Below are 23,437 nucleotides of genomic sequence, written 5' to 3'. Positions count from 1 at the left end.
GCATACTCTAAAAACCAAGGAAATAAGCACAGTTATTCAATGCCCAACCTATGCTTTACTCATCAGTTTCCCTTCTTATCTTCTATTATCTCTATCCACCCACAACCCACATCATTCTGAACAACTAACAGCAGCCTTAATTCCAGCCATACATAACATACGCCAGGGGTTCTCAAACTGGGGGTCAGGACTCCTCAGGGGGTCCCGAGGTTATTACATGGGGGGTTGCGAGCTGTCAGCCTCCACCCCAAACCTTGCTTTGCCTCCATCATTTATAATGGTGTTAAATATATTTAAAAAGTTTTTAATTTATTAGGGGGTGACACTCAAAGGCTTGCTATGTGAAAGGGGTCACCAGTACAAAAGTTTGAGAACCACTGACCTACACCAACAGACACAAATATGCAGATTTCAACTCTAATTTTTAATGTAAAAATTAATACCAAATATAGGACAATCATTAACATACATCACCCACTCATAGGTTTTTCTGTATTGTTTAGGAAAACTTATATCTCACAGTCCTTATTACCTAACTCACTCTCCCACCCCAGTAAAACAATCTCAGAGCTATGCATGAAGTAAGTTAGGGAAGTGATACCAACCCAATATTTTTCCAAGGTAGAGCTGATTTTTTGTAGGAGAAATTTTTTCTTTGGAAAATGACCTCTTTTCAGAAATGAAATGAAAAATTTAGCAAAAAAAAAAAAAGGGTGCTCTCTTTCAATTTTTTTAAAATTTTCACATCACACTTTTTATTTTGAAAAACTATTCTGAAAACCTAGTTCCTGATAAATGGAGAATTTCTTTAATGGTTTCAGCTAAAAATGCCATGGTGAAAAAATGAAGAATACATTCTGAATTCTGAAAAACAGAAACAACATAATATTTTGTGTTTATGTGAATGTGTGTATTTTGGAGTTTTTAACCCACTGTATTCCAGGGACAGTTATGTCCTCAGTCGCTGGAGGCTTTGTGTGAATTGTGGTGAATTTTGGAAAAAAATTTTAGCATGAATATCTTAATTCAAGACTTTTGAAGGCTTCAGTAGCTCAGTTCCTCATCTAAAGTCCTATATCATCTCCCTTTACTCTATTGGGACCTACGGTTTAAGTGAAGGGGAAGCACACAGAGTTCTTTTACACCTGTTGCTGTGTTCAGGGATAGTTCTGAAAATCCATTCTCTTAATCTTCTGGAGCATGGGGTTCACTTTTCCCTTTACGAGATGAGATGGGAAAATTGTGGCACAGAACTCTTCTTATGCCTGGGTCCCCTATCTCTCCCCCAATCTAGAGGCAATGTATTTCTCTCCACAACCTTCTCTGAATTTGACATACTCTTTCATTAATATGGTATGTGTGTAGTTTTTATATATATATATTTTGGGAGGCACCTGCCTGCAGGTGAATTTGGAGTGTGGAGCGGCTGGGAGAAGGCACTTTGAAATCAGGACTACAGAGTGAAAGATTATCTTGCCTGCTGTTTGATGCTTGGTTTTGCTACTTTTGGGCATATCACTATATAGTTACAGTGCATTTTGTTAATTGTTCACAATGTCTCCATAATATGATAAAAGAGACTTTGTGGAGGGGAATTTGTTTGAAATTAAGGGAAAAAAACACAGTTGGGCCTCATGGCAACCCCTAATTTATCTACCTCCCCATCCTTTGGCTTTGTGGAGGGATTTTGTTAAATATATGTAGATTTTTTTTTTAAATGCTCTACTATATTTACTTCGGTTTCTCCTGATTCTGAGGTCAGGAGCCTGGAAAGATTAGCAAAGGACACGTGACCTAAAGGAATATGTAAGGGGCCTTTAGAAACTATGAATAAACAAATTACTAGTTTGGTGAGCTTCATTTCCTCCAGGTAGTATAGTTCAGTGTCTTGGTTTGTTAATTCAGTCTAATGGTAGGGAATGGTTGAAAATGAAGGAAGTTCTCTGGCCTTACAGGCTTATTTTTTATTTTTATTTTTTTGGAGGTGCTGGGGTGACTGTTGTGAAATGCTAGCAGCAAAGATAATTTGATCTTTTTTCTTATTAAGATCTGGTACTATCGATTTAATTTTTTTTCTGGAGGTGAAACTGATAAATTAATCAATGTAAAGGTTAAAAAAGACGAGCTATCTGCTTGGTCATCTCTGTGTGAACCTCTTTCAGGTGTTGCTAACTGCAGCCCCAGTTAACTGCACAGATGCAGGCTCTGTTAGGGCAGCTCATTGCAGAATCAACTCAGCAACTCTCTTGTTTGCTTTGTCAAGTTTTCTCCTGTCTCACTCTTTTTTTACTTTCTTTCAGACTGTTTTAGCAATCTTTTGCCTAAGCTACGGTTTCCCAAGTTGAAACTCATGTATGTGTCATGTGTCATAATTCAAAGTGCCATTTTAATTCAGCCATAGTCCCCCTTTACCTCTTCAGTATCTTGGAGCCACTCTAAAAAGGTATTGGCTGTCAAATATTTCCAGTCACCCTTGTTTTATTTTAACTGTCTCCTCTTTGTTCTGTACGGAAGTGTCATTGGCAGTGTGACACTGTTGCATGTTGTAGTTTCACTTTTGCTTTAGTTTGAATGTTCAGAATGTGCTGAAGAGGAAATACATTGTCTTCTGGGAATATCCTCTACAGGATGCACATACGTTACTTCTGTTAAAGCTAATGGGAATTACATGTATACATTTTGAGCTTAATCTACTCCCCTCCTTGCTTTGATTTAGCTATTCAGGTAAGAACGAGGAACATTTTTTTTCTCTCTGTGAAATTTTGTTCTAATTTCTTGTCATCATCTTGTTTTAAAACAAAGCGACCTAGGTGGCAGCTTGCTGGTCCTGGAGACTGAAGTCCTTTCCTTTATCCATATAACGGGAGCAAGAACAGGCAGCTATGGTGCAATCTTCTTTACACTTTTCTGCCAGTGTTGCCTTAGCTGTGTTCTGTAGTGACCACATGTAGATTGAGGGGCGTTTCATTCTGTTCATTCATTTTGTTGAGAGTTCCCAAGATGGTGACAATTGCAATGATTTTTTTTTATGTGGATTCCTATTGTGAGGTCACAATAACACTTCACATATGCTGTCAGATGCTATTTAAATCCCTACCTATCTGGGCTGGATTTGAACTGATGGGCTGAAGGTGCAAGGTTCCCTATTCCATTTCCAATCCCCTATACCATCTTGTCCCTCTCCTCACTATCTCCTTTTTCTTTTCCAACCGACAATTGCAGGGGAGTGGGAAATAATCTCCCTTGCACCTTGAATCTAAGCAGATAAATATAGGTGGGTATGGGGGGTCTATTATTTTTGTGATACTGTGATTTTATATTTGGCTTTGGTCATTAGTTCTGAATAGCCCTGAAATTCAGAATACTTTCTTCATTTAACCCTTTCTGCCCTCCCTGTGTGTGAAACTGCACTTCAAAGTCCATCCCATAGAGTGGAGAGAACTATCTGTGATGGTGATATTGCTGCAGGTTGGCTTCCTTAAACTGATTGATGAGGTGTTGGAAGATGATGGTGTGAGTATGAGGCAAACCCTCCTCTAGAGGTGAAGAGCATCACTCTTCTGGTGCTTCCAGCCTGCACAAATGCAGCCTAACAGATGCACATTGGAAAACATAATCCCAACTACACATATAAAATGATGGGGTCTAAATTAGCTGTTACCACTCAAGAAACAGATCTTGGAGTCACTGTGGATAGTTCTCGGTAAACATTCACTCAATGTGCAGCGGCAGTCAAAAAGGCAAACAGAATGTTGTGAATAATTAAGAAAGAGATAGAATAAGGCAGATAATATCATTTTGCCTCTGTATAAATCCATGGTATGCCCACAACTTGAATACTGCGTGCAGATGTGATCTCCCCATCTCAAAAAAGATATATTGGAATTGAAAAGGTTCAGAAAAGGGCAACAAAAATGGTTAGGGGTATGGAACGGCTTCTGTATGAGGAGAGATTAATAAGACTGGGACTTTTCAGCTTGGAAAAGAGACGACTAAGGGTGGATATGATTGAGGTCTATAAAATCATGTCTGGTGTGGAGAAAGTAAATAAGGAAATGTTATTTACTCCTTCTGATAACACAAGAACTAGGGGTCAGCAAATGAAATTAATAGGCAGCAGGTTTAAAACAAACAAAAGGAAGGATTTTTTTACACAACGCATAGTCAACCTGTGGAACTCCTTAACAGAGGATGTTGTGAAGGCCAAGTCTTATGTTTCAAAAAAGAACTAGATAAATTCATGGAGGATAGGTCCATCAATGGCAATTAGCCACGATGAGCAGGGATGGTGTCCCTAGCTTCTGTTTGCCAGAAGCTGGGAATGAGCAACAGGGTATGGGTCACTTGATGATTACCTGTTCATTCCCTTTGGGGCACCTGGCATTAGCCACTGTCGGAAGACAGGATATTGGGCTAGATGGACCTTTGGTCTGACCCAGTATGGCTGTTCTAATGTTCTTAACTGCATCTTGACATTTCCATTGGAACAGATCCTGTCTTCATCTTTCATTAACAGCTGGGTGGCACTGGCTTGATGTAGGCTTTGTTATAACCGTTTTCTTCTTGACTGGATTCCATCCAAATACATTGCAGATCTTTCTTTCTTAAAGAAGAATCCATTCACATGCAATCTCTCTCCCATTCCTTGACTTTTTATTTAAATCAGAAGTGCATTCTGTCCTACTTGTACGTATTAGCTCTCATGAGAATTGTTTTAAGAAAGATGAGTGCAAACTGAATTTCACTATGGGAAACTAAGAGCATTCAGTGGACCAGTATGTATGATAGACTTAGAGAAGCTCATTCGCTGCATCTATTCAACATAATCCCTTAACTTTTGCTTGGTACTTTGGCTACTACTGTATCAGAGTTTATAATGTCTGGGGTTCTTTCAGAGTAAAGAGTAAACTTTATTTTTTATTTTTTTCTTACATTAAATAGTGTAAACGTTGTCCAGTGTTTTAGTCCTCCAGATTTTGACCTACATATTTATTATTTATTATTAATAATAATTCATTTATATGAATGTGTTTAGTCTTTCTCCACTTAAAACACATTTTATTTGTCTCTTTTTGCTAGTGAGGAAATATTTTTGTAGGTTTTATTTTTATATTCTTTTTGTCTGTTAAGAATATGACATTCAGGGCTGTCATGAAGAATGTTAACAGCTTTGGGAACTTCAGTTTTACACTGGAATTTCAGAATTGGGGGGTGTGTGTGTGAGGGGGGATTGTTCCAACTGGACTTCTGTAGTCCTGACTCTCTTGATGCAGGTAGTATGTGACTGGCTGAGAGGTGAATGTGCCAAACTGAGTGGAATTTTGAAGAATCTGGCTCTTAGACAGCAATGACTTACAATGTTTTTTTCCCTGTAGTAAGTTACCTTATAGTTGTAGGGCAGTGGTTCTCAACATTTTGTACTGGTGACCCCTTTCACATAGCAAGCCTCTGAGTGTCCCCCCTCCTTATCAATTAAAACACTTTTAAATATATTTAACACTATTATAAATGCTGGAGGCAAAGCGGGATTTGGGGTGGAGGTTGACAGTTCACGACCCCCCATGTAATAACCTTGCAACCCCCTTTGGGGTCCCGATCCCCAGTTTGAGAACCCCCTATGGTATTATGCATGTAACTTTGTCTTTTTCCTTGACTCCTTATGCAGTCCCATTTTTTATTTTTGTGGAATTTCTGCATGGCAGCATTTCTCAATTGTTATTTGTTATGGCATCATACTAAATAGAAAGCTTTGACAGCCTCTGGTTTTTGTAGTAAGCTTGTAGGATTTCTCACTCGCTCAGTAGCATGCTACCTGAGGACTGTGTGGCCAATAGTCTTGCCTTTACATTAGTAACAACAAAGAAAAAATACACGGGAAAATTTCCTGGCATAACTATAGCAAGAAAATAATCTTTTTCTCTAGCTATTCCGGAATAACTCCCTCTTTGGACACTCTGCTCCTAAATAAAAACATCTGTAATCCAGAATTTCAGAATAGTATGCTCACATGAGGGAGTTATTCCAGAATAGCTATAGTGGAACAGCTATCCCACTATAGCTATGCCAGTTAATGTCCTTGCGTTAACAAGCCTGAAGAGGTTCTGTTGGAAATGGATATGTTGGTGAGTGTGAGAGAAACACAGACTGGATGAGCGGTAAAAGAATGTGAGTGAAAAAGTAGGAAGGAGTGGGTGTCTGAGTGTAGGTAGCCTTGTTGATGAGATGGGAAAATTTTGGCACATAACTCTTCCTATTCCTGGGTCCCCTTCCCTGCATAGACACGCCCTAGGATAAGAATCTAGCTCCAATTTCTATTACTTATCCATGCTGAAGGTAATTTTCAATTGGTGAAATTCACCCTGGGCAGAGGACCTTATGTCCCACTCCAGCCTTTAAAGGGCAAATACTATTAGGGCCCTGATCCAAAGCCCACTAAAATTAATTGGAGCCTAAGGGTCCCAAGGCTTTCATCCAACTTGAGCCTAAGGGGTGAGTAAAGTGGTGCACAGAGCCTTCTTCCCAGAGTACATTTTATCCAATATGTTAAAACGTTAGATTGTGGAATACTTCTAACAGGGCTGCTAGCTATATCAACGTATATATCAGTCTGAATAACTGCTGTATGCCCAACTCACCAAAGGAAAAAGGAAACGGGGAGGCCAAAAGAAACGCTTTAAAGACACCCTCAAGATAAACATCAAAAGATGTGGCATCGACACCACACACTGGGAGACAACAGCTCAGCACAGGGATAACTGGTGAAGACTTGTCAGAGAGGGAACGTCCACTTTTGAGGAAAATTGCCTTGCCCTGGTCACAGAAAAATGCCAGAAAAGAAAGGAAAGGCAACTGTCACGCAGCAATTGCGGCCTAACCCTGTCTTCCAACACCACCTGCAATGTCTGCCAACGAGCCTGTGGCTCAAGGATCGGACTCCTCGGCCACCAAATAAAATAAAGATGATCTCTTCTGTGAAAGAGATCATCCTCGACCTCGAGGGATTGTCGATGATATATGCGTCATCAATGCTGGTATTAGAGGGGCCCTGTCAAGTTAAAATTTGCATGTTGTTTAAACAAACACAACCAGCACTTTGTATTTCTAACAACTGCTTAGATTGTTAAAAGTGAACGAATTTAAAGAATTCAAGTCTTCACTTATGCATTTCATTCTCTGATTCTCCAGTGCTAGAACAGTGTCACAGGCAATGTTTAGATCCAAACAAACAGTTTGCTTTGAATTAAAAAATGAAAATTGTGATAACGTTTCTAACAATATTGGGCTGTTCAAGGCCCTTATTCTGCAGTTTGTTGTGGCTGGATTTTTTTTCATTTGTATGGAGCCCCATTGATTTTAGTCCTGTCATATACAATGAATTGCAGGATCAGGACCTGAATCTTTACTTTTAATAAATGGATAAACTCAAATTACAGGATTGTGTTTCAACACTCTGTTCCTCTCTTGAATCAGGCTGACGGGAATAGTAAGCTATGTGCAGATACATTATTTCATTCTCTGATGTCAGAAGAGTTTGATTTGCTTGGAATAATCACTGTAGAAGTATGTCAAGGAGACAAACCTGTCAGTCTGTTCCCCGTAATACAGAAAGCTCAGTTCTGAAAACGTGCTCGTTTCATGTATTGGCATGGCAGGAAGAAAAACAAATTGTTTTGTCAGCTTTCATATGAGACATTGGTCTAGCAGGAGAATGCCTTGTGCCTCATGTAGATACTATAGGTATGTACAGTAGGAGCTCTTTCTTGTCTTTGCATTTTATAGCCATCACTTATAAAGCTCTCCTTTTGAGAAAAAGAACTTGTTCAGATGCTTTCCCCCTCGCCCCCAGGGTAATCTGCTTTTATTTTCACAGTAGCTTTAGTAAAAAAAAATTTCCTCCTACATAACCTGCCTTTTCATTCACTGCAGTTCACTTCCTCTTCACTCATGATAAATATCAGCCTCCTGTGTCAAATGCAGTTAAGCCTTTTCCAGTATGTAGTGCATTCGGAGTTTTCTCTGTTATATAATGTACACTTTCTCCACTTCTCCTCCAATGAGATTGTTCTTATAAGACTGAGTTAGTGACATAGATGTTTGAGGGTAGGGTGGGGAATCATAATGATTATAAGAATTTATGTGATGGGATAATTATAATCTTATACAGATTTATATTTGTATTCAGATTACACTACATGGCCATAACTTTATATTTATTTAAATGTCTAACTTTTATTACTGTTAACAAACATGCTTTTTTTTGTCTTTCTGAATTCAATATAATCTTTGTATATGAGGATATCAGGTTGTATATTATATAATTAACAGATACCATGCAATGTCTTTGTTTAATAGAATTTCTCTAAGTGTGGTTACAGCTAGAAAAGCGACCCTAAAAACTGTATCACTTTTCTCAGGGTGTCTGCTCTGTGTGTGTCCAAGTAATAACAGTTTTCTTTAATAACAAACCTCTAATGTGCACACTAGCAAGGCTTTCAGCTGTGCTCTTAGCATCAGGCCTCCATCACCCTTCTACCTTTCATTACATGGGAAAACGCTCCATGGATAGACCCCTTCTGGGTTCTAAATGTATTGTGGTTCTTCTGTCCAGGAACCTGGGGTGCAGAGGCCATGTAGGGGGATTAGAACATCTGTGCACGCTGTGGATCTATGTAGCAGCACCCAGGAAGTGGGTCTCATACATCCCTGGCAGTGTGGTTCCATTGTCTTGGATTGGGTGAGAAGAGATATGGCACATGCCAGTGCAGGCTAAAGTCTGCAGTAATGGTCATGTTGGTACCTATAAAGGTGGGGAGGAGTCTGTCCTCCACACCTATGGAGATGCTGCGTACGAAACACCAAGTGAATGGCTCTTGTCAGGCGATTGAGAATTTGGTCCTTGTTGAATTATTTTCACTGGCTGGGTATAGGAGACAGAATTTATTTGTGTGTGACCACTCTCCTCTACTCCCGCATGAATTTGCTTTGTTGGTACTTAAAAAATCATCTCCTCACTTGCCAACTGACCAACTCTGATATAGAAGTTGGAAACAAAATAGACATGGAACTTGATGTCTTTTGTTTTTAGTTATTTTTGTGACTAACCAAACTGTTAGTTAATCTGGCTGATATTTCAGAAAAATGAAAATAATATAGTGTTGCCACATTTAATGGAGAAAAGAGTGTAGTAGTTAAAGTAAGAGATAAGCCAAGTTGATGAGTTTAGGGTAATTAAAATACTAATCCTTCAAGCTCTGTGCTGCTTGGTCATTCGTAACCACTGGAAAGCTATTCATGGGTTCTTTAACAAAAGAGATGTTGGATTTAGTTTTACCCTTGCTTTGTATGTTGCTGTTACACATTCCCTTGTACACTCTCTGTCACTTTCTAGGTGCTTATGATATGCCTGAAATATAATTCAGGAAATCTTGGTATGGTAATCTTAACAAAAACAGTCTTTGTGCTGAGACATATCCCAGACTATTGTCCTGATAGAAGTGTTTGGACTCATATTCATGATTAAAAAGCAGTACCTTAATTGATTGATTGACCACGTGGTAGAAGAGATAATGGGATTCACAGGCTGCCTGATTCCCATCACAGAACAAATCTCTGATTTGTTTGTATGTAATAGTTAAACAAGCTTAGGGCTCAGGCTGCCAGTCACCAAATATATTCTTTTCCTTCCCTCCTCCATACCCTTTTTGCCCTGATTATTTTTTCAAAATGAAGCCATTTATTTCTTCAGTCACTACTCTTTCTGATAAAAAAATCTTAGTAAAATAAATGTAAAATATCTATCCTCTGAAGCAGTTTTGTATTTGGTTTGCAGAGGGATACATTGGTGGAAGAATTTTTCACTGAATGATAGCCTTAGCTTTGCTGAGAAATAATTACCATCCGAAGCCAAGATTCCATGTTTATGGTCTGCTGGCCTTGTTTGGCTTTTAGAATTCCATGTCTCCATTTCATCCCTGTCGTAGCTGATGTTCTCCTTTTCTTGAAATCTGCTGACCTGATGCAGCAGCAGAGACTTGAATCAGAAGACCCGAGAGAAGATGTGGAAATTTAAAATCCTGGGTCTCTGAACATACCACTTTTCTGACTGCTTTCTGTGAAGCACATCTCCAGTATAAAATAGTGGTGGTGCAAAGTAGCAATTTATCACTAGAAACAGTGTTGAGAAAAATAGCCACTGTTACTGAGAAACTTCTAAGGTAAACAAAGATGGTCCATATAACACATACCCTTCAAGTCTGTTGAATCATGTCCTATTTAGAGTGCAGCACATAAAGTACTTAAAAAAATTGATATAATATCTTAAGAACATAAGAACGACCATACTGGGTCAGACCAATGGTCCAGCTAGTCCAGTCTTCCGACAGTGGCCAATGCCAGGTGCTTCAGAGTGAATGAACAGAACAGGCAATCATTGAGTGATCCATCCCCTGTCGTCCACTCCCAGCTTCGGGCAATCTTGGCTGTAACCAAACACAGCAACATTAGATATGGATCTTCATGTACTAAACTGATAAACCAATCATTATGTCACATTCTTAATTTTTTTTTGTTAGAGGTGTTCTTCCTTTTCCCATCCCAAGCTGTGATATCACTATCTCCTGCATTCTGCCTTTTCTTTCCAATCCCACAAACTGTGTGTCTTCAAGGGGTCTGTGGCAAGTGGCATGGATCTGAAAGGCATGTTTATGAGCGTTTTACTCTCATTTTCCTCCCACTACCCTTTTATTACCTTTTTTACATATGCCTCTTGTGGCTACAGCTGTCCTTCTGCACAAAGGAGTGAACTGAGCTCCCTTTAGTGTTTCATTAATGTCAGTCCTGATCATCTGGCCGATGTTGTTGAATGACACAAGGCTGACCTCCTCCCTCAGGTGATCTGTAATGCCCTGTGCATCTGCCATGTTGGTGGATGAATGACAGAGCCTGAAACTGGAAAGAATGTTTTTCCACTGGGGCTTCCTTTAGGAAACTAAGCTGTTCATATGAAAGAATGTTCGTGTTCTAAGGTTTTAAGGCCAGAAGGAACCATTACAATAATTAATCTGATTTTCTACGAAACACAGGCTGTAGAACTTCACACAGTAATTCCTCCATCAAGTCCAATAACTTGTAATTGAACATGTAGAAAGGTACCCACTCTCAATTTAAAGACCCCAAGTGGTGGAGAATCTACTACTTCGCTTGGTAAACTAATTCAGATGGTTAATTATTCTCATTGTTAAACGGTTCAGAAAGTCTCTTCTTTTAGTTGGGATCGGCAATGTGGCCTCCTGGATAGAGCACTGTACTAGCACTCTTGGCATCTTGGTTCTGTTCCTGGTCCTGCTTTGTTGGGTGACCTTGGGCAATTCATGTCACCTCCCTGTGCCTTGATTTCCCCATCTGTATAATGGGGAAAATGATACTGACCTCCTTTGTAAAGTGCTTTGGGCTTCACTGATGAAAAGTGCTATGGATAAGCGATGTGGTATTATTAGTAGCAGTAGTCTGGCTAATTTACTGCAAAGAAAAATAAACCTCCCATGTTGCAAATGTGAGTTAATGGAGAAAGAAATTATCATGCATGTATTGAATATATTGATGATCAAAATCTTTAACTGGAGAGCTCTTTACATTGTGCAGCAATTTTTGACAAATAAATTGTTCTCACTGTTGTTTAGAAAGAAGAAAAACCAGTGGTCTTGCTGCCTGGCATATTTGGTGTAGGCTGTGGTAACTCATTAGAAGATTCTAAAGTATGCAGGATTACATGGATGGGACCCTATCTTGTCAAGTTAAATATGGAGCACTGTGATTCTACTGTTAAACTAATATGTGGACAATCCAAAGACACCCTACTCTAGCTGGACAAACAAATTATCTGACTTGTTTACCTTTATGGCAATTTAAAAACATAGCAATTTTTAAAAAAGTGAAGTGCAGAGAAAATTGCTCCTGGCTTCTTTATTCATTATATGTTTTTTCCAATTTGTGTGAATTCAAAGTTAAACATTATTTATTTATTATGTAATTTAAATATTCATTAGCTATTCAGATACAGTGCAACTATTTGACCACAGATATATGGTCACTCCAGACTTGTCACTCTGGACACTTCTCTTCATTTCAGTATACCTACTAATAAAAATACAATCTGCACGATCAAGCAGCGGATCTGACAATTAATTTCTCATGATCTTTCATTGATATAGTCAGCATCCCTTGCTATGTCTTAGGGTCTGATTCTGAGAGTTGCTGCTAACAAGTGCATAGATAAGACTAATTATGAAAATTCATCAGTACAAATACGTTATTTTGTTCCATTTTATTTCCATTATGTAGCATCCCATGAGACAAAAGAAAAGAAGTTTCTGACTCACGGAATTTATATGGGCACGATCCTGAGAGTTGCTGAGCTCCCATTGAAATCATGTGTCCGATCCTTCACTCTTTGTAGTTGACAAAAGCAGGATTGGACCCATAGATGGTAAGTTGACAGATATCTGACCTGCATATTTCATACAGTAACACGCACACCTAAATGCTATATAAATAATGTGGAACAAAATAGCTTGTTAATTATTTATATTGCCAGATATTTATAATCAGTGTTATCTATGCACTTATCGGTTTTATGTTTCAAGTTAGAATATCTTTTTACAGTGTAGGAGACTGATGATACTAATTACAGTCAGAGCACAATCGAGACAGGTAGTAAACAAGTTCTTCATCTCCGAAAGCTGTTCAGTCTTGACCTACAGCCAAAAAAAAGTTAATGGCTGTTCGTTTAACTGCAGTATGCATCATTGTCAAATGAGAAGTTAATACATTTGGTGTACATAAGAACAACCCATGGGTCAGAACAATGGTTCATCCAGCCCAGTATCCCTTCTTCCTATGGTGGCCAGTGCCAGATATTTCAGAGGGAATGAACAGAACAGGGCAGTTTGTCGAGCGATCCAACTCCTGTGGTCCAGTCCCAGCTTCTGGCAGTCAGAGGCTTAGGGAACCAGAGTATGGTTGCATCCCTGGCCATCTTGGCTAATAGCTATTAATGGATTTATCCCCATGAACTTATCTAAATCTTTTTTGAACCTAGTTATACTTCTGGCCTTTGCAACATCCCCTGGCAACAAGTTCCACAGGTTGACTATGCATTGTGTGAAGAAGTAATTCCTTATGTTTGTTTTAAACCTGCTGCTTATTAATTTCATTGGGAGACCCTTGGGTCATGTGTTTATGTGAAGGGGTAAATAACACTTTCTTAATAACTTTCTCCATACCATCCATGATTTTATAGACCTCTGTCATACCCCCGCCCCCTTAGTTAACTTTTTTCTAAACTGAACAGTCTCAGGCTAAGTCTACATTATCCGCCTGAATCGGTGGGTAGAAATCGACCTCTCGGGGATCGATTTATCACGTCCCGTCGGGACGCGACAATCGATCCCCGAATCGACGCTCTTACTCCACCAGCGGAGGTGGGAGTAAGCGCCGTCGACAGAAAGCCGCAGAAGTCGATTTTGCCGCCGTCCTCACAGCGGGGTAAATCGGCTGCGATACGTTGAATTCAGCTACGCTATTCACGTAGCTGAATTTGCGTATCTTAAATCGCCTCCCCCCTGTAGTGTAGATGTACCCTTAGTCTTTTTAATCTCTCCTAATTTGGAAGTTGTTTCATGCCCCTAATCAATTTTCATCACCTTCTCTGCATCTTTTCCAATTCTAATATGTCTTTTCTGAGATGGAGGAACTAGAACTGCATGCAGTATTCAAGATGTGGGTGTACCATGGATTTATATAGTGGCATTATGTTTTATTATCAATCCCTTCCCTTAAGATTTCTGACATTCTGTTAGCTTTTTTGACTGCCACTGTAGCAGATGTTTTCAGAGAACTACCCACAGTGACTTCAAGATCTCTTTCTTGAGTAGTAACAGCTAATTTAGACCCCATCATTTTGTATATATAGTTGGGTTTATGTTTTCCAATGTGCATTACTTTCATTTATCAATATTAAATTTCATCTGTCATTTTATTGTCCAGTCACCCAGTTTTGTGAGATCCCTTTGTAATTCTTCACAGTCAGCTTTGGATTTAACGAACTTGTGTAATTTTGTAGTGTCTGCAAATTTGCCGCCTCACTGTTTACCCCTTTTTCCAGATAATTTATGAATATGTTGATCAGCACAGGTCCCCATACAGATCCTTGAGGGACCTCCGCTATTTACCTCTCTCCATTCTGAAAACTGACCATTTATTCCTACCCTTTGTTTCCTGTCTTCTAATCAGTTACTGATCCATGAGAGGACCTTTTCTCTTATTCCATGACTGCCTACTTTGTTGAAACAACAAGGAGTCTGATGGCACCTTAAAGACTAACAGATTTATTTGGGCATAAGCTTTCGTGGGTAAAAACCTCACTTGTTCATATGAAGAAGTGAGGTTTTTACCCACAAAAGCTTATGCCAAAATAAATCTGTTAGTCTTTAAGGTGCCACCAGACTCCTTGTTGTTTTTGTAGATACAGACTAACACGGCTATCCCCTGATACTTTGTTGAAGAGCCTTTGGTGGGGGATCTTGATTCAGGTTTACTGAAAGTCCAAGTACACTCTATCCACTGGATCTATAGTCTATATGTTTTTGACCCTCTCAAAGAATTCTTATACATTGTTGAGGCATGATTTCCCTTTACAAAAGCTGTATTGACTTGATCCCAACATATCGTGTGCATCCATGTGTCTGATAATTCTATTCTATACTGTAGTTTCAATCAGTATGCCTGGTACTGCAGTTAAGCTTACCAGCCTGTAATTGCTGGGAGTCTTTTTTTTAAAATCAGCATTACTTTAGCTGTCTGCCAGTCATCTGGTATAGAGGCTGGATTTAAGTGATAAGGTACATATCATACCACAGTTAGTAATTCTACAATTTCATATTTCAGTTCTTTCAGAACTCTTGGCTGAATACCATCTGGTCCTGGTAACTTATTACTGTTTATTTTATCAATTTGTTCCAAAACCTCCTTTATTGACACCTGTAATTGGGCCTTGTAGGTTATGATTATACACATTAGTCAGATAAACTTAGTGCACTCTTGTCAATGTCTTTGTTTTTAGAAGGTTTCAGTTTGGCATGAGGTTGTGGGGAATCTTCTTCTACATAACTAGCTGAAGAAGAAAAACATGTGGCTGCAGACAGTAGAAGAGTCTTGGTGGATCCTGGGGCCTGACTGGGAGCCCATTGAGGTCAAATCAAAGACTCCCTTTAACTTCATTAGGTTTTGGACTGGGGTAGTCTAATAGATATAATCCTTTCTTTAGTTAAACAGCATCTCTTTTAATAGAGGTTTAAAGGGTTCAACTTAGTTCTGTTACATCAGGAATCAGATTTCCCTAATATAGTGTCAGTTTCCAGCAAAGAATGCATGAAGACCGCAAGCATCAAAGATTTGAAATTCCTCTCTGTTTCACCTTTGGTAATAGTGGTGTCATCCTAGTTACTAGTGGATATTTGTCCATATCTTAAAATCAACACACAATTAATCATGACTGAAAGCCTCAGCTCAAGACTAGAATAGCAGAGATGATGTATAGTGAGGTCAGAATTCATAATACATGGCGAAGTTTGTGTGGAGAAGCTTGCACACTGCCTAGCTCCATCCAGAGCAATCAGACCATAAAGTCAATCAAGCACTAGATTAATCCAAAATTTTAAATTAACTGATAAAGAAATGATTTACTAATTTAAAAAAAAGTTAGGTTTTAAATTTATGGAAACCGATGACCTAGAATTGTGGAAACCCTATTTACTATGTGTACAACAAAATATTTGCTCATTGATATACTTTCATTAGAAACACATCACATTTTGTGACAGTCCTTGGGAGACTATAGTAAAATTATTCCTAGAGCACTCATTAGGACAGTACAAACTATGTAATGCAAAATCATGTAGCAGTTCTCAATTCCTTAAAGGTTAAGTAAAGAGATTAAAATCTATCAGTGTGGCTCTTTCTTTCAAGGGATCAGGCATCTGATTCTATTTCACATATTATGAAATGTTTTCAGTTCTCAAAATTGTGTGTAAAGGTGCTATTATTGTAATACCCGTTGAATGGCAAGACACTCAGTCTTTTCTAAGCATTCTAATAGTTTGAGGACTTGTCCTAGTTTTCTTTCATTCACCATCTGTCAGCTTTCCTTAAGCCATGCTGTCTAATAATTAAGGGTATGGTTGGCACTGGATAGAATTTATTAACCTTGGCTTTATCTGTAGCTTGGCTAAAGTTAGATTTTTTTTATGTCCTTGATTAGCTTGCTATGTAGAGCTTGTGTTTACAAAAAAACAGGATATAAAATTGCATTGCACTAATACTATGCTGGGTGTTAAGATGAGAATCTAAATTCAGTTATGCTTCACAATTAGCTGCAGATGTTTCAGAAACATATCTAAGTTGTTCCTTTAAAAATAAATATGTAGGTTTTTTTTAATGTACTTGCAGCTTTCGTTTTTACATGGTTAAATTCCTGCTGGACACGATATAATCAGGAAACACACAAAAAAGTTAGGTTGATCAAAGGCTTTGAGGCTACATAGATCCAGACCCTCTTTGGAATTAGGTATACTTTTCCACATCATATATTTTATTCCAAATATTTAAAGCTAATAAACAGTGTATAATCTAAACCTTTGTTGTTAGCAGTTAGTCTCACTTCTGTATAAAGAAATTACATTTCTCCTAGTTCCTAAATTCTTCTTTCATACAATATTTTAATGCCACCTTGAAATTAACTAGTATCATTTTCCCTAGTCCATTTATAAGATTGTATATAATGATTAGGGAACTACAGTTGTTTAACACTGTAGTATTTCATGATTAGTCCTACACACTCTGTTGAAGTTCTGAGGAGGATTGGTCCTATGGTTAAGGTACTGGATGGGGGCATGAGAGACCTGGGTTCTGTTCCTTGCTCTGCCACATTGTTCCTGTGTAATCCTGGGCGAGTCACTTAGGGCAAGAGTTGCCGAAGTGATTTTAGGGTGTTTCAATTTTTGGTTTCCCAACTTGTGATACTGTAATGAAAGCCTTATTTTTCAGAGGGATGAATGTTTAGCACTTACTTTAAAGGAGCATGCTTTTCAGACTCTTCTGCAGAGCACCCAAAAATAAAGGTACCTAAGGTACACAGATTGCCCGTCTTAAAATAAAGCTGTCCAGAATAACTAGTCACTTTTGAAAATCTTGACTTTGTAATCTTTCTGTACCTCAATTTCCCATCTGTTAAAAGTGGGTAATACTTCCTTTTATAAAATGATAGGACTTGAAGGGACCTTGAGAGGTCATCTAGTCCAGTCATCTTTGTCTTGCCTATTTAGATAGTCCCTGCCTTGAAGAAATAATCTGATACAGTAGAAGGGAAAACCTCTCTTAGAGATGCTTAAAATGTTGATCTGACTTTTTGCTGCATGTTGGGTTGTGTCTCAGTGATTATGAGAAATGTATATTGATGTATATTGAGTTGGGACGTGTCTGAGTTCTTTCATCCTTGATTATTGCTAGATGCAGCTCTACATATAGGCATCAGTGTTGGAAGATACAAGTTGGACTAATGCTGTACATCATTGGTTCTAACCTAGGGATCTGGGGTCCCCTGGGGGGGGGGGCTGTGAGCAGGTTTTGGGGAGCTGCCAAGCAGGGGCAGCCTTAGATTCACTGTGGCCCAGGGTAGAAAGCTGAAGCCATGCCACATGGGGCTGAAGCCAGGGCCCTGAGCCCCACCACCCGGGGCTGAAGCCAAAGCCTGAGCACTGTAGCTTCGCGGGAGCCCCTGTGGCATGAGGCCCCAGGCAATTGCCCTGCTTGCTACCCGCTAACACCGGTCCTGGCTTTTATATGCAGAAAATCAGTTATTGTGGCACAGCTGGGCCGTGGAGTTTTTATAGCATGTTGAGGGGCCTCAGAAAGAAAAAGGTTGAGAACCCCTGCTGTATGTCATATTTTGAGATCGAGAATGCTTAGACATAACAGTATTGTTCAGATTAATGTAATACTCTTTTATTACCTTTTGAAATATCCTGACTTATTGCTCAGCATCACTATTTATATTAGGCCTACGAGTCCTTTTAAGCATTTAAATAGGAAATATGCTAACACCGTTACAATGAAAATGTTTAGCCACCATTTCTGACAAAGCGGGCATTCACCCACGAAAGCTTATGCTCCAATATATCTGTTAGTCTTAAAGGTGCCACAGGACTCTCTGTTGCTATTTAAAAACTGATTTACTAGTAGTTACCATACTTAATCTTGAGTGAATCTTAGATGTCACTTTGTGGCAACTTGAGGCAAGTTTTGAGTTTTTAATGATTACCAATCCATGTCTATCTTGTATTAAGTAAGATTGCCCCAGTCAAAAGAGCCCAATCATAATGCTACTATATAAATCCATGGTGCACCCACATCTTGAATACTGTGTCCACTTCTGGTTGCCCGATTTCCAAAAGGATATAGTGGAACTTGTTGTTGTTATGACTAAAAGTATAATAGGGTATAAAAAACCCCTTGATGAGTTAATGGAGGATATGTCCCTCAGTGGTTGTTAGCTAAGATAGTCAGGGATGCAATCCCATGCTTGGGGTGACCCATAACCTCTGTCAGAAACTGGGGGTGGGGGAGATAGGTGTGGATCACAACAACTGTATTTTTCAGTACACTCACTGAAGTTCTGGTAGAGGCCACTGTCAGAGACAGGATAATGGGTTAGATGGGCCATTAATTTGACCCAGTATGACAGTTCTTATAATCTTAGTGAGAGACTCCATTCCTGGTGATGTCCATGGGAGTTGGATTGGACTCATAATCCATCTTTTTCTATCTTTTTAAATATAGTTTTATTTTGTAGCGAATTTGGGTGCTTGTGAAAGATGCAGTTGTCCCTATAACACACTGCTACTGTTCCTCTTTCTTATTTTCAAGGGATCACTTCTAACCATGAGTAGTTCAATGATCATTCATGTCCTTGACTACTCTGAGATGCAGCAAGAATTCCATTTGTGATAATTGTATTGTGATGTAGACCAGTGGTTTTTAAACTGTGGGTCACAACTCAGTACTGGGTCGTGGCGTCTCTAGTCAGTGCTGCTGACCGGGCCTTTAAAAGTCCCATCGGCAGTGCTGCCCAACTAATGCAGGCTAGTCTCTACCTGTTCTGACACCGTGCTGGGCCCCGGAAGTGGCCAGCAGCAAGTCTGGCTCCTAGGCGGGACGGGCCACGGGGCTCCATATGCTGCCCCTTCCCCGAGCACTGGCTCTGCACTCCCACTGGCTGGGAACCGGCCAATGGGAGCTGGAGGGGGGGCAGTGCCTGTGAGCAAGAGCCGCACAGAGCCACTTGCATGCCTCCGCTTAGGAGCCGGACCTGCAGCTGGCCGCTTCCGGGGCGCAGCGCGGTCCACGGTGCCAGGACAGGCAGAAACCCTGACTTAGCACCCTCACTGTGCCGCTGACTGGGAGCTTCCTGAGGTAAGCCCGTGCCCCAATCCCCTGCCTCAGCCCTGAGTCCCCCCCATACCCGGAGTCCCTTTCTGCATCCCAAACTCCGCATCCTACTGCCAATAATTTTTTTTTTTTTTTTTTTTTTTACAACCACATTATCTTGCCACTTAAAGGGTGAGATCCTGCTGCTATACAAGTCAATGAGAGGTTTTTTTTCCTCTTCTCACCTCTGTTTGAAAGAAACTAAGTATATTCAGAGAGCCTGATTTTCAGTGGTGGTATGTGTGATGCTGGCAGAGCAGATACCAGCTCATGCCAAGGCCTGTAGGCCTTGTTGGACACTGACGAATGCATAGCTGGAAACCGGTCAGGCTCACCTGTGTTAGCATTGTTACAATAGATGTTACATTGATAAGAATGTGTTTAGTCTGTATTAAATGACTGTAAGATGCTGCATGTATTAATCTTATAATATCTGTACTATGTGTTTGTGTTTGCTCTGTAACTATAAAAGTGTTGCTAAAACTATAAAACCCCACAGTCAGGAGAGGAGCATTACCGAGTGTGAAATACTAGTTTACCACAAGAAGTGTCATCTTCTGCCCAACAAAAAAAGGTTGTTGTGGTACGTCAGTGGACAAATGACTTGTTGATTGTTTTTCCCAGACCCCTGTAGAGGGAACAGGCACAAACGCTCATCACATCACATCTTGATCTCTGGCACAAGGGAGTAAAAATACCTGTCAAGAAGAAATTGTCATCGCTATGCTGCCTGGAATTTGAAAAAGGCAATATTTCTAAGCATAAGCAAGGGACCCACAAACTGCTTAGATTGTTAGCCTTAAAGCATATGTAGAACTTGTACATTACAGCAGCTTCTATTACTTTTTGGAGCCTAAGACTGTAACTCATTTGTGTGTGTGTGTGTGTGTGTATGTTTACCTTTGTTAACTTTGTAAATAACTCTCGTTTCCTTTTCTTAATTAATAAATCTTGAGTTAGTTTATTATAGGATTGGCTACAAGCGTTACCTTTCGTGTGTGATCTGAGGTGCAGTTGACCTGGGAAAGTGCCTGGTCGTTTGGGACTGGGAGTAACCTGAATATTGGTTTGATAGATGCTCCTTTACACCAAAAATCACAAAGGCAGGCTTGTCAGGGTGGCAAGATAGACTGGAGTGCCCAAGGGGACTGTCTGTGACTCCATCATAAGGCTGTTATAGTGCTTGAGGAGTTCACACTTGATAGGTGAAATCTAATTATAGAACACACTATTTGGGGTTTGTGCCCTGTTTCTTAACTATCTCCTCTGAGTAGGCAGTCATGCTCCTGAGCTACTCTAGACCAGTGGTTCTCAAAGCCGGTCCACCGCTTGTTCAGGGTAAGCCACCTGGTGGGCCGGGCCGGTTTACTTGCCGCGTCCACAGGTTCGGCCGATCGCGGCTCCCACTGGCCATGGTTTGCCGCTCCACGCGAGTGGGGGCTGCGGGAAGTGGCGTGGGCCGAGGGATGTGCTGGCCGTCCTTCCCCCAGCCCTTATTGGCCGGGGCGGTGAACCGCAGCCAGTGGGAGCTGCGATCGGCTGAACCTGCGGACGGGGCAGGTAAACCGGCCCGCCAGGGGCTTTCCCTGAACAAGCGGTGGACCAGCTTTGAGAACTACTGCTCTAGACAGCTTGACAAAGGGGGATATCCCTTCCCCTGGGATTTGTGCCTTTTATGAGCCCTTGATTCAACATATCAATCAGCAATTTCTGCAGCCTCAAAACCATGGAAGGTATTTTTTGTCAGATGGAAAAAGTAGAATTATTTTTCCTCCTTGGCTTCTTTCACATACAATAACCATAGATATCACTTGTAATAATAGTAAGCTAAAAAGAATCAGGTTTATTTTTTTTTTAAAGTTGGCTATATCCCTTTTGAAGATTAACTGCCAATATAATATGTAATTAAGCTCTCTTTGGAAGTTTCGCCCAGGATTTCAGGTTTTCTATCTCATCATTCTCATCATTACCATGGCAAATCTCAAGGGGAAGTAGCTTCCTTGCAGATCAAGTGCTACCGGATGAATCTCTAGTTAAGTCTTAAAAACTGACTGACTGGATATTCAGATTATGTCCATCATTGGTGCTGTTATCATGCCACCATATTTTTGGGTGACCATGTGATTGCTGGCCATGTAGCGACATTCCTTGGTAAACATGCTTTGTAATTTGTTGGTCTTCCATCCTAATAAGGTGTCCGTACCAAGAAAGCCGATGGAACCAAACCAGTGCTGATAGAGGTGGTTTCTGGGTTTGGCTACAAATATCATCATTGCTGATGTTGTCCTGCCACTTTCTCCTCTACTGTAAAATACAGTCCTATAAGAAGCATTCAGTTTTTGGTATTACGTTAAAGGACTTTCCCAAAATGCTGTATTGTAGTTCTGAACTGATCTGCTAGAACTTCTACCACTAGATGTTATCTTTTATAATGCGTCTTCTCTTCGAATTAAACTATACAATATTTATCCCAGCCAAGATATTTTGTCATATCACAATATAGCTCCTATAGCTTTGAATTAGTTTCTAGGTTTAAAAAAGGTTATAATACAAGTATATTTTAATCAAAATATTTAATATTGGACTACTTAAAAGGAAAAAAGTGAGTTTGGGGTCATCCTATTCCAATCAACTTGCGTACAGCTAGTGAGTGAGAATGGGTTACCATGGAATGATGTATGCTACTTGTATGGTAATGACTACATTATTGATATAATTTTCCACTTGCAATACTGTAGTTCATTATTTCTAAGAGTTAGAAGCGGTTGGATGCGTGTGGTGATAATAAATGCTAAGACTCATGAAGTGCATCTCCCAGCCCTGAATACTTTATGAATATTTTTAGCATACCAATAAAATTGTTCATGCCTTTCTTTGCCTGAGAGAATTGTTGCTTCCATGGCACCTCAGTAGTCTTAATGTGATTGGATGTAGGCTCTCTGATGATAAACCAGGATGCTTCTCAGGATTTCAGCAGGTTTATTTGTGATTACAGCAATTCTAAAACCTTTGCAGTTACCCTATCATACTTTTAACCAGTTGAATCCCTGATCAGGTAGGAGAAAATATGGAAAGAGCAAAGCTAGAAACGTTTGGAAATAATTAACACCTGTAATCAATTATCCTCAGTAATTATGGTGTAAAAGTCAGACATATATGCTGCTGTGTGGTGTTCATTTTGTTAGGGAAGCCCAGTGAAGTGCACTTCAGAACTTCTATTTTTTATTTGGATACTTAGCCATGTATTGGTATCTTTCTCTTGGAAACTACTTGCAAAATTTGTTAAGTGTTCAGTGCTAAGAAAGTTCTAGCCATCTTTAATAAATGGACTGTTCAAAGCAGAGAACAAATGCAGGTCTTGGTGGATGTTGTCTATGAAAATGAATTAAATTAAAAGATTTAGAAAAGCCTTTCTACTCATCACCATTAACATTTTAAATGTTTTTTCTGTATCCTGAACATCCAGAGTTGGGGTTCTTTTCATTTGGTTTCTGGGTGTTTAGGGCAAACTTAGGTCATATCTTCTAGTTTATCTCCCCAAGTATAAGGACTAGAACCTTTTCTTCCCCAAAGTGAAAGCTGAGATTCTCAGATAATCACTTATCTCCAGCAACTGGGGGTTTAACTAAGATGCCAAATATCCCAAAAGTTGAGTCACTGAGTCTCCCTGAAGCCTTTTTTTATTTCTGTTATCCAGAATGTCAAGTTTGGCTTATTGCCTGTACTTGTAAAGATACTGAGTGCTGTTTCAAGTATGAATGATCTGTTCAAATGCCACAATCTAAGCCATGCACTGCACCAGATTTTAGGTGAAGACAATAAGTGACTCTCCCAGTTTCTGTATCAGGTGTGTTGCCTGCAAAATTGCTCAGGAACAATTTGCATTACATTTTCAAAT

General features: G+C 39.7%; 1 protein-coding gene across 20 annotated transcripts in view; it reads left to right on the top strand.

Annotated features, from left to right (window-relative positions):
- The window catches only part of JAKMIP1 (janus kinase and microtubule interacting protein 1), a 254,195-nt gene that overhangs the window by 2,239 nt on the left and 228,519 nt on the right, over window positions 1–23,437 (top strand). For 18 of the 20 annotated variants that reach the window (XM_065598218.1, XM_065598215.1, XM_065598217.1 and 15 more), the window contains exon 2: window positions 12,340–12,484. The exons of the other annotated variants lie outside the window; for them this stretch is intronic. The gene's annotated coding sequence lies outside the window, so the exon portion shown is untranslated. The remainder of the gene's footprint in view (window positions 1–12,339; window positions 12,485–23,437) is intronic. 20 annotated transcript variants of the gene reach the window in all.

Source organism: Chrysemys picta, chromosome 5 (genome assembly GCF_011386835.1).
Source record: "Chrysemys picta bellii isolate R12L10 chromosome 5, ASM1138683v2, whole genome shotgun sequence".
Taxonomy (NCBI): domain Eukaryota; kingdom Metazoa; phylum Chordata; order Testudines; family Emydidae; genus Chrysemys; species Chrysemys picta.
The sequence above is the reverse complement of the archived record's forward strand: the minus strand, read 5'-3'. Positions and strand labels throughout refer to the sequence as shown.